The 17,232-nt window shown below is 43.9% G+C and overlaps 1 protein-coding gene across 2 annotated transcripts in view; it reads left to right on the top strand.

Moving 5' to 3' along the window:
* Positions 1-1,953: 1,953 nt before the first annotated feature.
* The window catches only part of slc8a3 (solute carrier family 8 member 3), a 58,017-nt gene continuing 42,738 nt past the window's right edge, over positions 1,954-17,232 (top strand). The window contains exon 1 of one of the 2 annotated variants that reach the window (XM_035531389.1): positions 1,954-2,672. The gene's annotated coding sequence lies outside the window, so the exon portion shown is untranslated. The remainder of the gene's footprint in view (positions 2,673-17,232) is intronic. The other variant, XM_027005779.2, reaches the window with a different exon arrangement.

Genomic DNA, 17,232 nt, shown 5'->3' on the forward strand with positions numbered 1-17,232 from the left:
CCCAGGGGGAACCATGCTGATGTTTTTCTGTCTGTCAAAGGAGACACACACAAACACACACACACACACACACACACACACACACACACACACACACACACACACACACACACACACACACACACACACACACACACACACACACACAAGAGGTGTGTCTTCGAGTATGAACTTCGAGTATGAACTTCCCATAGCATATTAATTCAATCAACACAGTAAAAGATGACGAGGGACACGAGGAATACGCCACGCCTATACGTTGGGTTTATGTTAGCGGTGATCAAAATGGGGTGCGAGCACCCCCATGTGGTGCGTCAAATTACGTCTTTTTAAAATAATTTAAAGATAACTAACTTTGTTACCCTGAGGTTGCAGAAAAAGTAGTCATTAAATCACCGTTACAGTTAAGAAATGAGGTGATTACTAGCATAATAACATTGGCATCAAGGATCACTAACTCACTCTCCCCCCGTTTTAATCGAGTGAACGGTTCTCGCAACAACATCGGCACCGCGTTTATTTAAAGGTTTATAATATGTGCCATACCTTGTGCATACCTAGAGCCTTTTACTTAATTCTTTTGCAATTTATGACGGGAAACAGACGTGTATTTATGAGTTTTTTGTGCGATTCAGGCCTTTTTTCACGCATACGATTTGCATGCTAACAGCTTTGTTAGTCGTGAGCACGATTTGTTTTCATGCGCAAGATCTGTTTATCATGAGTACTGGATTCTTTTAATGTTAACACATTAGTTTTTTATTTATTAAGATAAAAAAAAAACCACTCCCGTTTGCACCCTTCTTGTAATGCAGTGGGAGTGAAGAATCCGGTTTACGAGCCGCTTTTTCAAGATACGGCCCTTCTAATTCTATATACCTGTTTACACTGGTGGAGCCTACCAATTTAACAGGAGTGTGCGGGTTGGGCATTCTTTAGCAATCCTGGACTGCCGGTGAAGGGGCATGTTTAGGGACAGTGGACCCTAAACTGCTCCTGGTTGCAATGACATGGGGGATCATATGTTTCCTGAATGATGTTAAGTTTTTCCTTAAACGTGGCTTGAGACATATTTGCATCTTGCTTAAACACATACACACACATCAGGATTCTGTCTTTGTCTTCATTCGTCTCTGAATCCCTCTCCTCTATCTGTCCTCTGTCTTTCTCCCAGTAGAGCAGTAAATGAATGAGCTTTAATTTACAACTATATGTAAAGCGGTCACAGAGCAGAGCAGCGAGGTGTGAGGATTTGATCAGTCTCACTGTCAGGCACGCTTGCAAACGTTCCATATTCACATGTGGGCTCAGGGGCTTTTCCTGTCTAGGATTAGAAAAGTAGTGATTTCAGTTTGGTTGATTTTGATATCAGAAGATTTAAATAACTTTGGACTACACATATCTAATAACTGCCATAGAAATGACTGTAGCCACAATGAAACTAGTTGAATGTAATGTATTAACGGTATTGCCCATAATGCACAGTATGGCGGAATCACTGATTGGTTATCTGCGCGTTTTGAAATCAGTTAATGGTGCTTATTAAAGACGTAAGTCAGGGAAATCCCGCAGACCGAATCCTAGCATCAAACAACCAAGCCACAGCGTTTTAATGCGAGCTATTTCAGCCAAGCGCAGCCATGGCGCATCCGACCGCTCGTTTCTCACCCGCGCCTTCTCGGTATCTTAATATTACATGTTCATGAATTGTGGTGCTGGGTTTCAATCCCGGTTGGGATGACGTAGGCAAGCGTGTGCGTGTACGTGTGTGTGTGTGTGTGTGTGTGTGTGTGTGTGTGTGTGTGTGTGTGTGTGTGTGTGTGTGTGCGCGCGCGCGCGCGCGCCGAACGAGGGTGTGCGTTAATGGTGAAATTTGGAAAACGGAGGCGGAGGGAGAAGCAGGAATCCAGAGGCTGTTCTAACTTATCATGTATGGTCTGTATTCGATACTGTGATGGTTTGGGGAACGGATATTCAATATCTCTGCCACAAGCGGAAATTCTACACTAATCACATGAACTGAAAATTAGAAGCAACATCATTACGGAGGAAAAACGCTGTTGTGGTTTTGCGGATGAATCTCAGATGTTTGAAAGACTTATTATTCTTTACAAAATTGGATAAAAATGGCATAATTATGTTAGTGATGTTATGGTGTATAGAACTGAGAGGCTTTATCGTTACATGAAAATCGGCCTATTCGGCGCGAAAACACCGGCTCCGTTCCGGCGCTATAACGTGAGACGACGGAGGAGGGGGCGCGAGCGCTGCCGCTGTCGCTCCGGCTTCGCGGAAGAGCCGTTTGCGTGGACGCCAAAGCTCCGGTTTTCAACGACGCTTCGATCTGAGCGCGCGTCTTGTCGTGGGCGCTGACAAACCGGTAACAGGTCCATCCATCAGACTGCGCGGGGACACGGCGGGGCTCGCGCGGCTGTGCGAGCAAGGGAAAGAAGCGTCATTTCACCAATTCCATCGATCCGCTGGAAGCTGGGCAGGCACGGGACTCGGCATCCGTGTGCGTGAGGAAGGCGAGAGCGGCCCTGGAGTATTTCTCAACGGACAGCGACCAACACGCGAAGAAATTCTCCAGGCATTCAAAGAAACAATTCTCTTCTGGGGGGGGGCGGGGGGTTGCCAGATTGTCCGAGGGATTGTTCAGTACACAAATCCAGGTAGGCTACGTGACTTATATTCAGAGCGCCTCTAGGTTGATATTGGTTAGTCAGCGTAATGTGCTCCAGTTGAGGCGGCTGGTGGTGTCTCACTGATACTCGATATGTGATTTACCCACTGAGCCGCAGTGTTTTAGATGGTAGACATTCTGCGTGCTAAATTGAACATCATCGGCGTCGGAAATCACTGACGAGCGAGAATGACACCTAATTTGCGTCACGGCCGTTCTGATAATCAACCACGGGCTAACGTAACCGAAATATGTGATTAGGGTTATCATTGTTCATTTAGAAATTGTGATATTGATGGGGGAATACCAGCAGTCTAATATAAGTAGTCGTTATTTTATTGTAATTAAAACCGCAACAGTCTATTTAGATCTATTATCGATCCGTAATAATGCAGGTTGGTGAAACTTGTAAGTTGTTTAAGTCTTGCCGACAATCCATCATCCGAGGAGCGAGATGAGATAATTAATGATCAGTATGCGGTTGCCAATGCCGCGCTGGGTATATGCGTAAAAACGCTTCTTTCCCTCTCCGGGTTTTAAGCCGAGAGCGTGCGCTTCTTTCAGTGCTGTGTGTAAGAGCTTTTGCCATAACACTCGTGCTATCACCCATTTTAAGCGTCTTAACACATCTCCTTTTCCGAGTTGAGCAGGCCGTTGACGAAGCGGAGCGCCAGGTGCTGAGAGTTCGCATATCTATCATTCACACCTCAGTACACGCAAATGCTCCCGAGACCCCTTGCACACAGAGTAGGAAGACGTGGACGCGGCATTTATTTCAAAAGATGTCAACACACAAGATAGGGCGATCTCGAGGGACTTTAATAGATCTGCTATATGGTTGAACAATGTGTCAAACAATCTTTCTAATTTAAGCTTAAGTGGATGGTCAAGTATGGCATACCTTTAGCTCATGTTTAACTGCTGGCTACATATTATGGGCAGCAGGAATCAATGGGCTGTATGGTTTATGCCTATTCGTCACCTCTGACACCAGGCTTCTTTGGTCTGGCATTTCTGTGATTTACAATAGTCAGTCTGTGCATGAGTTGTGCTTGTGTGTGTGCGTGCAGGTAGTCAGGGTCAGCAATGTTCGGTGAGAAATGTGATCAATCCCGAGCAGCTGACACCAGCCCTCCCTGCCAGAACCTTACCATCCTCCCCCAACTAAGTCCCTTCATACTCTGTCATGTCTGTTTATGACCCTCTCAAGTGTCGCCCTGAATGGGTTCTTCCTGAAATAGTGCAGCGAATCACAGGGGAAGCAGGCTGCGCCCCCCCCCCCCCCAGCACTCTGCTCCTGTTACCCCATGGCTCAGACACCCACCCCCACCCCGTTTTAAGTCACACATGCATATAGCCAGCCAAGAAACACCTAACCAGCACCCGGGCACCAATAAAGCCTCTCCTGTCTGACTTTATGGCTATACAGTACAAGATGCATCTGGGTCTGCGGCCAGAGCGCCCGGTTGGGTGCGCGTTATTTGCCTTTGCCGCCATATGATACGGGACGACTTTCGTACCTGCTTCCGATGCATGCTGCATCTTCCTGCCTCCTGCATACGCCACGGCCGCAGGACGCATGGCCCCGCTTCCCAGCAATACCAGCGTGGAGCTCCTTACGAAGGCGTCATTATCATGTTAATTAGCTTGCACTCATGAGCATGCATGAGAGAGAGAGCATGAGTGATTGGGTGCAAGGCCAATGTTCCAAAGTCAAATTGGACAAAATTAGACCCAAGGCCAGTTGTGGTTCCTAGCTTTTGGATACAGATTCACTAAGACGAGCCACTCTAACATTAGCTACAGTTCAGGCAGAGTTGAATCAACATTGGCTGAGAATTCGGCAATGCACAGTTTTCTTCACAACACTTACTGCAGCCTGTTATAATAGACTAATAGTAGCCAGACACCGAGAGAGAGAGAGGAATAAGAGAGAGAGAGAGAGAGAGAGAGAGAGAGAGAGAGAGAGAGAGAGAGAGAGAGAGAGAGAGATATTTCACACTGTCCAAAGTGAGCCTGTTGGAACCAGACTGGTATTGTCAAGTAATAACCAGCTTTCCTTGCTACATTTCCTATTGGTCAGAAGACCTGTCATTTAAATGGCCTGAGGTAGATATCTAATAGGTTTTGTTATAAATGACTGGGCTTGGTTATTCCTAGCACTAATGACATTGCACAGCACGGTCTACTAGGGAATGTTTTCTGATTAATCCAGTGTTTTTTCCCATTTTGCGAAATTCAGTCCATACTTGACTATTAAAACTTGCACTGATAAACTGGGAACATTTAGTATGAATATAAATATCATAACAGATATGAGGAAAAATGACCCAAAGTTTTTGCCTTTATACAGGCTGGATTAGGGTAAGGTATAAGCAGTTTGAGGGTGAGTGAGGGACAGGTGTACACTCCTTCATACGAGAATCCAGTGCGGTTGGCCATAAGCACTAATCGCATCCAGTCCCAATTAAACAAAAAAAATCCAGCCAATCAAAACAAATTCTAATGACTACACAATGGACGCAGGCTGTCGTAATAAATAGCTGATATGTTATCAGGATCATGAAAAATTGTCACAATGTGTTTTTCTTAGCATATCAGGAGTAGCGTCAGTATTTCCAGAACACCGATCAACCACATATTTAATTAAAAACCAATTACAGAGAGAATGTAAACAAACAACAGTCTTGTCACACATTCAAATATAAACAGCATAGTAACAAATATCTGACTGCACATTAACCCACAATACCCACGTTTTTCATGTTTTTACTGATTTATTTTTACCCCTTGTTTTGCTCTTTCCTTCTGATTCCTTCTTTTATATATATATATATTTAAGTATCATGTTATGCAAAAACATGATACTTAAAGACTTTTTTATGATGCCCAGTCATTTTTTGAAGATTGCAAATAAATGGGCAACTGCACAAGAGTATTGTGGTATTTTTAAAAAGATACAATCTTTTTCATTGTTTTACAATCTTTTTCAGTGTTTCCAAAACACTGAAAAAGATTGTATCTTTTTAAAAATACCACAATACTGTTGTGCAGTTGCCCATTTATTTGCAATCTTCCGAAAATGACTGGGCATCATAAAAAATGTCTTTAAGTAAAATGTCTTTAAAATGTTTTTGCAGCATCACCCACTCCGGTTAGAAATACTGTCTTGTCATAGACATGCCAAACACTGATGCACAGAATAAAAATTGCAACACACTTGGTGACGGACCTAAGAATAAAACTGTCACAAAGAGTAAAAAGGAATGGGTTGTGCACAGGTCACATTTAATATAAAATTAGAGTAAGAGATCAACATAAATCGGAAAATACTCCAAGTCAGAGGTAGGTAATTGAGGTCAGATGATTTTCTTCACATCCATTTTGAATTTTAGCTTTGAGTTATTGGTTTGCTCTGCCCCATTTTTCAGTGACAGCAAACCAGCAACGAGAGACCTAAGATTTGTGTGTGGTCACTCTTAAATGCAGCACTGCAGTGTGTGCACTGTTGTGTATGAGGACCCCAGTGTATGTTATGAGATCTAGGATAACTCCAACTAGCCACACAGCTTTAACGGAGCTGCAGTTTTCTCAATTGGGTCTTCCAAAGGAGAAGCAGAATTAAGCATGTCGGTCTGCAGACTCTGAGGGTGCCTTGGGGGATGAGGTCTGTGGAGGTCTGAATGGTTTACAGATCCTGTGATTTAAGCAGGAGTTAGGTGTGTTGCCTTAGACGGTCGCCTTGAGTGTGATATTGTTGTCTGACACTGAAGGGGCAAACTTAACGGTCCCATCAAAAACAAGCCTAACATCCACTTTAATCAAACCAGATCAAACGGGTTCTTGTTATCGTGGAGGCAGGCGGTCACGAATCTTTATGGCTGGTGTTCGCCTCTTCCGATGCCGTGCGCCGTCAGAGGAGACGATTGCTGGGTTTTGACTCCAGCCGTCACGTCCAGGCGGAGTGATGGGCCGACTTCAGGATCTCTGCTGAGCGTCTCAGGGGGGTCCTCGGCAAGGACGGCATGAGGGTCCTCGTGTACGAGGCAAAGGTGTGCCACATTTTCAATGGATCATCTTCTGTAGGGTTGCTGCTGTAGAACTTGTAGGAGCTGCAGGGGCAGTCTTCCATTCTGATGGAGGCCTGCGGAGGCCTGGAAATGGGTGGGGGGCCACACGGCTCTCAGATCTGGGTGTTTGGGCGTTCCACGTCCATTTCATCGGCCCCTTCACCCCAAACACTTAGCCTGCAAGTGGGTCGTCTGGCCCCAGTGCGAACGATGCCCTTCCTGGTTTATGGTTGGACTCCTTGTAGGGGACAATTTGAAGTGACGCCAGCGTGGTTTATACAGTATGGCAGCTGTGTGGCTTGATCCTCGCCTTACCCAATGCTACCCCGGCGTCTGCACCACCACAGGGCCAGGATCAGGTCATGAACTGCATGGAGTCTGAGGTCTTGGGCTGATCTCAGATCTTCATTAAGGCGCTGGTCTAGGACCAGTGGTTAGAATCAGAATCAGAATCTTTTATTCGCCAAGTACAAAATGTGCAAGGAATTTCTCTTGGTGCAGGTGTTGACACGGGATTAAGTACAGTAGGATAAAGAGAAAGACAAACTTTAAATAAACAATTTATAAACTAAATATAAACTACATATACAGTATATGTAACCTGTACATACAGAACTATATATAAGCTATACTGTACATAAGCGATATATAAACATAATGCAAACAACAGCACGTAAAGAATATGCAATGTGAGATATGTACAGATAAGGCCAAGTACTGGGGTGCATATATACAGTGTGCATGAGATAAGAGAAATTAATGGCAATATACATATAAATGTGAATGTAAACATTTTTTATAGAGTGTTTATACTGCAGTGAATTAAATTGCATATGTGCGCTGACTCTAGTAGGAAGAATCTTATTCAGAAGGATTGTTATGGTGTATTCAGTGGTTGCTTACATTATAGTACATGCACTAAAGTGCATAACAGTTGTTAAATCAGAAGGATTTGAGCAGAGTCCTTGTTTAGGAGGTAGATGGTCTGGGGAAAGAAGCTGGATGTGGTGGCAGGTCTGAGCCTTTAGGGCTCTCTCTCTTTCTTGCTCTCCACTGCGATGGAAAGCACTGGAAGAAAGCGTGCCCAGGGTGTGCGGGGTCCACCATGATCTTCCTTGTTCTGGCTGTGTAGAGGTCTTTGAGGGCGGGAAGCCGAGAGCCAGTGGTTTTCTCTGCACTTCACACCAGTCGCTGCAGCTTGTTCTTGGTCCGAGAAGACGCAGAGACGAACGGGACGGAGACGGAGGATGTGATGACGGACTCTGTTTTAGCAGCGTAAAACTGCTGTAGACGGTTCGCGTCAGGGATTAGTGGGCTCATCACACACCTGCACTTAGGGGGTTGTGCATTTACAGTCAATACAGGAAGGCCAGAAAAACAGCATTTCTGACTGGCAGTAATAACAGCAACAGTAAAGCAGTAAAACGAGAGTGTTTACAATGCTGAAGGCGTACCGAGTCATTCTCATTGTCTCTGATTAGCGTCCGCCCGATTCACTTGACAGACTTCTCAAGCGCTGATATTTCATAATACACCCTCACTCATCTGAGCATTATATTCATCAGGTAAGCACTGGTCACCCCTTTACAGCACAGTGTGCTGGGTAAAGAGGAGTAACTGAGGGCAGAAGTGTGTAGAGGTTTGTAGAAATTTTTCCTTGCTTTTTAAAGACTGCGGAGAGGCTGAGCACGGTGGTGAGCAGAGCTTGTGGATGACGAGAGAGAGGGAGAATGGGAGGGAGAGAGGGAAAGATGAGGTAGAGGAAGAGGGAGAAAGTGAAAGAGAGGGAGAGAGAAGAGAAAGGGAAAAGAGAGCGAGAGAGAGGGGGAGAAAAGGAAATAAGAGTCAGGTAGGGAAAGAGTGTACGTCTGGTTTTGAGATGGAGGAATTCTGGGAGAACGTGTTCATCCAAAGATCGCAAAATACACCAGAATATGCACTAGTAAGGGTGTGCTAGCACTGTGGGTATGTGTGTGTGTTTTTGTATTGTACTGTTTGCGTTTTTGTGGGTACCCTCCTTTAGTCTAGCATGAGTAGCTCACTTGGCAGGAAATGTGTGTGTGTGTGTGTTTATCTCTCTCCTTTCCACTGAACTATTTTTAGTGCATTACTTATTAATGGTGACGTTGATTTCATGCTGAAGTTGGAAGATATAAGAATGTGTGTGTGGATGTGTTAATGTGTTAACATGCTTGTCTGAGTGTGCGGCTTACCCCGTGTGTCATCTCAAGCATCCCTTGGGTGTGTTTGTAATAATGGATAAGGTCTTACTTGGGTTCTGGATCCACACAGGCCCACACACACACACACACACACACACACATCCCAGAGGTCCCCTGCTGCTCGGAGGCATGGGAAAGTCAGATGAAGATTTTGATGGGTATTTTTCTGCACAATACAGGGAAAATCCTCATTGGAATTACCCACTGATAGATGTACGTGCATGTACGGGTGTGTGTAAGAGAGATGGATTATTTCTGTCCTTGGGTGTGTATGAGTGCAAGTGTGTGTGTGAGTGAGAAGAAAGAGAGCATTTGAGTGGGAGGAGTTGCTGCCTTGAATTGGTGTCTTTTGTGATAAATGGAGTTATGTAACAAGTGAAGTTTGGAGGAAAGCTTAAGCTCCTCCCTCCTGGCTAATGCCACACACACACACACACACACACACACACACACACACATTCAATTCTGTCTTCATGGTATCTTCTCTGTTCTTCTCCTCTTTTATTCAACTGCCTCTGGTCTTTGTGGCAAAATGTTTGCCTTTGCCACAAGTGAACAGGAACTTCTACCCATCCATTAACCCAGCAGCCATTCACATCAGCTCTTCGGCTACTGGTGAGGATCAGACCAGCACCATCTGAACTTGTCGACACCCACCAGCTCTCACTCTTCAACCATTATCTCTGTTACCAGACATGCCACAGTGACGTGCAGATGTGATTCGAGACCTTTGATAGCCCAGCGCCCCATAAGGTCCAGTTCTCGAATGTCCAGACATCCAGTAGGATGAACTCCAGATGCTGTTAGCTGAAGGCATGATCTCTACTGGTGATATGGAGTGACGAATTACAGAACTTCTGTTCCACACTCTGACTGCCAGTCTGAACATCTATGCTTATTTCATTATAATTATGGAAAGGAAAATGTACTTATTTGGTGATTTATATTGTATTCATATATACTGAAAATATGCGCAGCTTATGAACTCTCGAAGTATGTAGTTGTTAGAAAGATGTAATCAGATCAATCCTTTTTTAACTGTGGTGGATTAAAAAACTCAAGGTCTCCCAAATTTGAAAAACATTAAGTCAAAAGTATGAATATTTAAAAAAAACCTAACAAATTCCACTCCAATGTTATTGACCGTGACTGAAATTACTAAATTTAGCCAATGCTTTTATCCAAAGCCACTTACGACTATGACTTGAGCATTAAGGGTCTTGCTGAGGGGCCCAACAATGGCAACTCAGTGGTGGGGCTTGAACCCGCAACTTTCCAATTACAAGTCAAGCACCTTAACCACTGAGCTACCACTGACGGTCAACCTCCAGCACCTGCATGACTTCCCTTTCATAGGCATATAAGGCAGGATCTCTTTAATAGGAATACACCATAGAAGACCCCACCCACAGGTGGGTCCATGAATAATGGATTCTGTTTGAGAGAATCTCATCCTGGCAGAGGAACAGGCTGTGTCTTGGCGGCCTTCTGTCCGGAACAGAACCACTCGCACGGCCGTCCTCATACTTTGCCTATGGCAGGTTGATAACTTATGGCAGCTGTGTGATCGGTCGGACATTTCAGTTATAAAGAATGTGTCAAGATTATTTTATCACAAACTTTATTACACTGAAAAAAAAAATTATTGCATTCCTAAATCAAATTGTGGATTGCGGTTCCCGTGGCGACGTGTTTCCATGTGATTCTTTGCTTTCGTTTTTCCCTGATTCCACCTCCTTGTTTAGTTCCCTGTCCTTAATTACTTTCACCTGTTTAGTCATCCCTTGTTAAGCTGCCCCACGTATTAAAGCCCTGTGTTTTGTATCTCCCGATGTCGGTCTTTCTCCCCTGTCATTCACCTCATGAGTTTTTCTATTGTTAATCTGCTTGTGTTTGCGGTTTATTCACTTTCAATTTTGTTCGTCTCACCTACTGAGGTTCTGTTAGCATATGTTTTGTTTATTTGCTAATTTGTTAGTTTGTCCAGTTGTCTACTCATTGTGTTAATAAAGAACTATCGCTTACACACTTGCGTGGGACCCTTTCTGTCCTGCCTGACTCGCCCTTCTCTTAAGAGCCTTGTAGACTTGTTTACCATCAACAACTCTAAGTTAAAATGGTCTAATATGTTCAGTAGAACCTCATTCCTCCTTCTTTTCAGTGTAACCATTAACAGAGTTTATTGAACACACTGGCATTAGAAGACACTCCTGAACATAGTGGCATCAGAAGAGATTGCTCAGCCCACTGGAGATTGGCTGTGTGAACACCTGTGTGGTCACTCAGACCTTAGGAACATCAGTGATTGGTCAGCTCAGACCGCACACACGGTCGAAATGTCTGTGAGTACATTATGGGTCTCTGATTGGTGATGTCTTGATGAATATGCATATGCATGTACTCCTCTGGCCTCTCCACTGTCTGCCTCTGCCCCTCCTCTCATGGTATGCTAATGAGAAAGGCAGGAAGCTGCATCACTTTAGTTCCCTTCAGCAGCGTGGCAGCCGGCTCTGTGCAAAGCCCATTTGTTAGCTCAGCTGGTGGCTTTGGACGCAGCGAGTCTCGACCAGATCTGTGTCAAATACGCATCACAGTAGAGGCATATCGTTATGCTGGCACATCGCCACCTGAGTGGTTATTTCTGCCCAAGACAAGTCTGCCATTGCTAGTCTGCGTGTGGATGCTTATGAGCAGGGTTGGGATAAATAGCAATAGCACGACAATTGGGATAAGTATTAGAAGCTCTACGATTGGGATAAGTATTAGAAGCTCTACAATTTGTTTAAGTAGCAATAGTTGGGATATGCAGCAATATCTCTGTGGTTGAGATTAGTAGCAATAACAATATGAGTGAGACAAGTAACAGTCACACTATGGTTGGGATATGTAACAGCACTGCAGTTGGGATAAATAACAACAGCACTGGGAAAGGGTTGTCACCTTTTTAAAAAGCCAAAACAATTCTATTCCATTAACTACTAATGGATCTTTCACCTGTCCTTTCGTTTGACTTTGCCTGCCGTTTTTTGATTGGTCTACAGTTGCCAGTGGAAGGGGAAAGTGGCGAGTGACCAACCAACCGACCAATGTGATTATATTGCTTGTGGCACCCCCACAATTTGGGAGAACATTGTGCAAAAAACAAAAAAGACCAGACAAATGGCCAGACTATGGATGGGATGAATAGTAGCACTGCCGTATTCTGTTTAACGTGCCAGTCTGGCCGAATACGGTTGAGTGTCATGCTGAGCTTTGTGGCTCTGTGCCGCAAGAATAGGAAAGAGGAAGTCATGTGTGTGGTGAATAGTGTGGGTCTATACTCCATTACAGACTTTACAGATTTGAGAAGCATCACATGTATATATAGGGTAGTGTTGCCAGGCCCCATTCTGGTGTCCCCCAACAGCACAGTATATTCCCTGCTCTAACGCAGCCATTTTAAACTCATGAAGTGACTGGTCATTAGCTTATGAGTAGAGTCAGGTGTGCTGGGAGCAGGAAAAGCACTAAAATGTGGAGTGTGCGGTTTGGTGTAGGATTACAGAACACTTCAAGACGAAAATAGATTTTCAGTGCAGAATCTCCACTAATGATGCATTTTAGCCCAAACCCTAAATCTGAGGCTGAATTCCAACTGCAACAGCCAGGAAAAAGGGACATTTACTACCAGTGCCACCTTATCTAATTACATGTTTATAATGATTGCTCAAATAATTTTTTACATGTTATGATGAAGGATATGTTTATAAAAGTTCTTTCACTGAAAGATCTGATATGGTTCGATAGTACTCAAATTAAACACACACACACACACACACACACACACACACACACACACACACACACACCTCCTGCTGTTGCTGCATGTGTATTTTTATGAGAGTGAGTCCTGAGTCTCATGTAAAAAAAAAAAAAATCATGCCCCTCACGCTCAGCTCTGTTACTACGGCAACAGGCCCAGACTCCCCAAGCAGAAAAATCAGACTGGAGGGAGAAATACCTCAGCAACCAGCCGCTCATGAGCAACAGCTCTGATGAGCATTTTATGGCTGAGAGCCACAGGACAGCATTGCAAATTAAAGTTACACTTTTAAAATAGTCAGATCTTCTCTCTCAGCTGTACACAGTGCCCAGCATCAGTCAGGGCTAAAATAAACTCATTGACATTGAGGCTCTTTATTAAAATACTTGAGAAGGTGCTATTAGAAGGTGCAGGTTGGTAAATAGATCATTAAAATGAACGATGAAATACTTTTTTGCTATTATTAAATTATTATATGTGCTGTGTACCATTTGTTAATTGCCCTCTGCAATTCCAGTATCACATAAGACTGCAATACTGCATCTAACTTCATGTAGTTGACTCTGCCATACAATAAACACCTAACAAATCATGGCATTCTTTTGCATTGTGAGCCCTGAGATATGACCAACCAAATGACAATAATGAGTGTTCAGTGGGTGTTTTGCCAAAGCACAGTGTGATCTAGAAACATTTTGGCCCAAACAACGCAGGCCGTTAAGTGCTATATTAAGTGTTCAACACAGTGTTTATATTGCAGTCACAAACTGTAGCAATACAAACGCATTGCAATTCATCTGGTTCTGGTTCACAGAAATTCAAGAGTGAGATGAAATATACACAGCAAGCATGGTCATAGACAAATTTAAATGGGACATATTTAAATATTAATCAGTACGCAATATTTGAATGCTTTGAAGCGTTGCATACCAGAGTGCTGTTTTTTTCTCATTGAGGGGTCGTGTTTGGTGGTGGTGTGAGGGTACTGGGACTGCTGTCTGGTGCGCTACATGTAAGGGGTTTCAGTGCCTTTGCTGTCTGCACTGATGTACGGTGTTCATTCGTTTGCTTTCCCCAGGCGCATGCCCAGCCGGTTAGCTGAAATGGGGGATAACCCTGCTTAACATCATCAGTTGAAGCCTGGGTTTATTGCAGTGGCTCAATTCTGATGGCTTAAACTAAAGGAATCCCACCATTTCTCTTTTATGAAAATCCTCTTTTTTTTTCCCCCTACAGATTTCAATCTTGGCTATGGCGTATGTAAATATTTATGTGGATAACATTTATGTATTGAAGCTATAAATGTGATTTGTGTGTCTCATCACTGGCTGCTACCGATAAAAGGGGATCAGTGATGCCAGATGCTTTTGAAATGTGCAACGTGCATTGGCTCAACTCCTGACCCCCCCCCCCCAAAGCCCACAGTGATATTAGTTCCCTCTGTTCTGTCTCTCCAAAATAAAGTATGAGATAGAAGGAAGGAAGCCTCTTGCCCCAGTGATTTGCTTGCTTGTGTGAGGGTCCGTTTTTCTTAAAACAAATTAAAATCCTCAAGACACTCATGTTAAGTAATTTCCTACTGTGGTTTCCCTGCCATACAAGACACATGTCAACTTCATAAGTGTCTGCTGGTCTCCTGTATACCTGTCCAATCAGCTGTCATGTTTTCTGATTCACAGGTCAGGTGGAGAGGTATGGTAGTGCTTCTTCTAGGTGGATGAATTTAGGGGCTGGTTTGCAGTACTGACTTGCAGTGGTGTGGTAATGACACTCAGTAATTGTATGACTCAGCAGTAACTGTGTGATTGTATAAGGAATGAGGAGTCCTAAGATGCCACCGAGCTCCGCCGCCCCATTCGTCGCGCTCACATGTTACATAACTGTCTCCTGTCTCTCAGTTCGCTGTGGCACAGAATATTACATTTGTTTATGGGTTTTGGGTGACTAAAATGTTGCAGTTAGATTCCTTTCCTGTCTGAGTTATGAAAAGAAGCTCAGTTCAATAAAAATGGCATGACAAGCTGTAGCCATCAGGTGTATCTTATTTAATTTCCTCAGTCTGGATGTTAGTGAAATCACAATCTGGCATTTTGCCCTGAAGCTCTCGCCTCGTAACCTCAGTGGGGCCTTCTTCACCATCGCTGCTGTTTCTGTGAGATTAACTCTCCTCACAGAGTGATTTCATCCCCCTCATGTATCTCCTCCAGCCTCTGCTGTGCATTTAATAATGGCAACCAGTGTCATTAAAGCACAGAAACATGTCCTACTCCCAGCTTTTAGAAAGGGATTTGTGTTGCGTATGTACTAGGGAAACGTTGGTTTACACATGTGCTGGATTTAGGTTGCTGTTCGCTTGTGGAGAATTTTGGCAATTCTCCTGCTGAATAGTTCCATCCAGATTATCCTTACAATCCTCAATTGTCCTACGGAACTGTGTGTGTCCAGAGGTGTGTTGGTTTGCCAGCACACTAACAACAGTGAATCACTCTCTATAACACGCTGTGAGACACTTAAGTGAGTCTGAACATCTTCCATCCAGGACTGCCAACAGGGAGAGAGAGAGAGAGAGAGAGAGAGAGAGAGAGAGAGAGAGAGATGAGGCCTGGGGTTAGTGGTTTTTGCTGTTCTCTTGTCTTCCTTTGCTTGCTCCCTGGCTCTCTCTCCTCTTTTCCTCAACCCTTTAATGCTTTGATACAAAAAAGACAAGGACAAACAGGAAGGAGAGTGAGATGGAGAGAGACATATGGAGAGAGTGGTGGAGACATGGAGAGCAGAGGAGCAGAGGAGGAGAAGGAGGTTGGGCTAGACGGATGTTCTCTGCCTTCGGCTGCAGTCTTCGGCTTTCCAAAGTCGTTTTTCTCTCATTAGACCGCATTAGGCCTTCTGTTTCTGTGCTGGGCTTGTTTACTCTCAGCTCTGTAGGAGTGTGTACCTCTGTGCGTGTGAAAGCGTGTGTGTGTTATTAGAACTATGTTTAGCATCAACATGCATTAGAAATCAAAAACATTTTGCAGGATTTTGGGGGAAGGGTGCATGATTCAGCTACATTGTTATGCTTTTATTCATGCCCAGGTGAAATTATATTAAATTCTTTTTATTGTTTTTGTTGTTGTGGTTGTGGTTGTTGTTTTTAAAAGGGTACATTGAGATCAGAATCAGAGGGGTTTACTTATTATGTAATCTTAGGAAGTTTAAAACCTTTTTGGTTTTGAATAGGTTTATAAGGTGTAAGACTTTAGGTTCTCGGTACATTAAAAGCTTCATATTTCAGCATGCATTTAACTCTAAAATCTTTACTGATCCTCTTATTCAGAGTGACTTAGTGACAGAGTGACATGTTTAGCAGTATGACAGTATGTGTGCTCCTTGGGAATTGAAGTCTTACCAGCAGCTACCAGGTGAGCTCCACCCTGCTGCCCCTGCCCCATCTAGTCCAGCGCCCTTACCCGCCCACCGGCATATTAGGTCAGACTACGCGGGCTATGTCTTCCTGACCGACCTTAGAGGAGTGGGCAACCTAGCATGTTCTCAATGACCTGTACAACACACCTGCTTTTTGTACTATCAAAAAGGGCACAGTGCACTGCATTTCGAGCTACTGAGCTGTACTGTAATAAAGGTGCCAATGTTCCTTGTAGGCACTCCCCAGACACACTCATTTAACTAATAATGAGTCTGATTATCCTAGTAGAGTGAAGGGGGGGAGGGAGAGCCCTGTGTGGTATTAGGCATGGTAGAGGCCTACAGGGCGTTGAATGTGATAACACGTCACTTTAAAGTATATGCGGAAATCTTGAGCTGGAGCTGCCCTAAATGTACACTTTTGGCCGTTCTATCATCTTCCCTGTCTTTTTGGAGCTATAAGAGCCTTTCCCAAAAATTGTGGTGTATCTTCGAGAATTTGTGCCCATTCAGCCAAAATGGCACTTGCGAGGTTGAGCACTAAGGTTGGATGAGAAGGCCCAAAGTGCTCCTGGGTGCCATGGAGACGTTTCCGAAGAGCCCATCGCCACCGCCATCGGCTCTCTTGCTAAGACTTTGTTTAGTTGTTTACTGTGCTGATGTTAAATGGGTTCTGACTGAATGATCCTCTGACAAATATTTTAGTCATTTCTTAAGGCTTATAATCTGCTTTTATAAGTTTTATAGCAAGTTAAAGTTAAAAGGAAAAGCAGCTTTGATCATTATGTGCTATTAGTTTGCCATCTGCTATGAACTGAGGATAGGTTCCTCTCAAGGTTTCTTTTCTTGCCACCGTCTGTTTGGCTTGCACATTAAGGCCTGGACCTGGATTTCCTGTATATATGATGTTTGTGAAAATGCTTTGTGATTACACATGTAAAAAGTTCTATATTTGAATTTGAAATCTGAATTTGAATCATGATTCATATATCCAGAGAACACACATTCACTCCAGAGTTCAGTAGTGGTGTGCTTTACACCACTCCACCTGAT

This window comes from Electrophorus electricus, chromosome 11, assembly GCF_013358815.1.
Source record: "Electrophorus electricus isolate fEleEle1 chromosome 11, fEleEle1.pri, whole genome shotgun sequence".
Lineage (NCBI taxonomy): Eukaryota > Metazoa > Chordata > Actinopteri > Gymnotiformes > Gymnotidae > Electrophorus > Electrophorus electricus.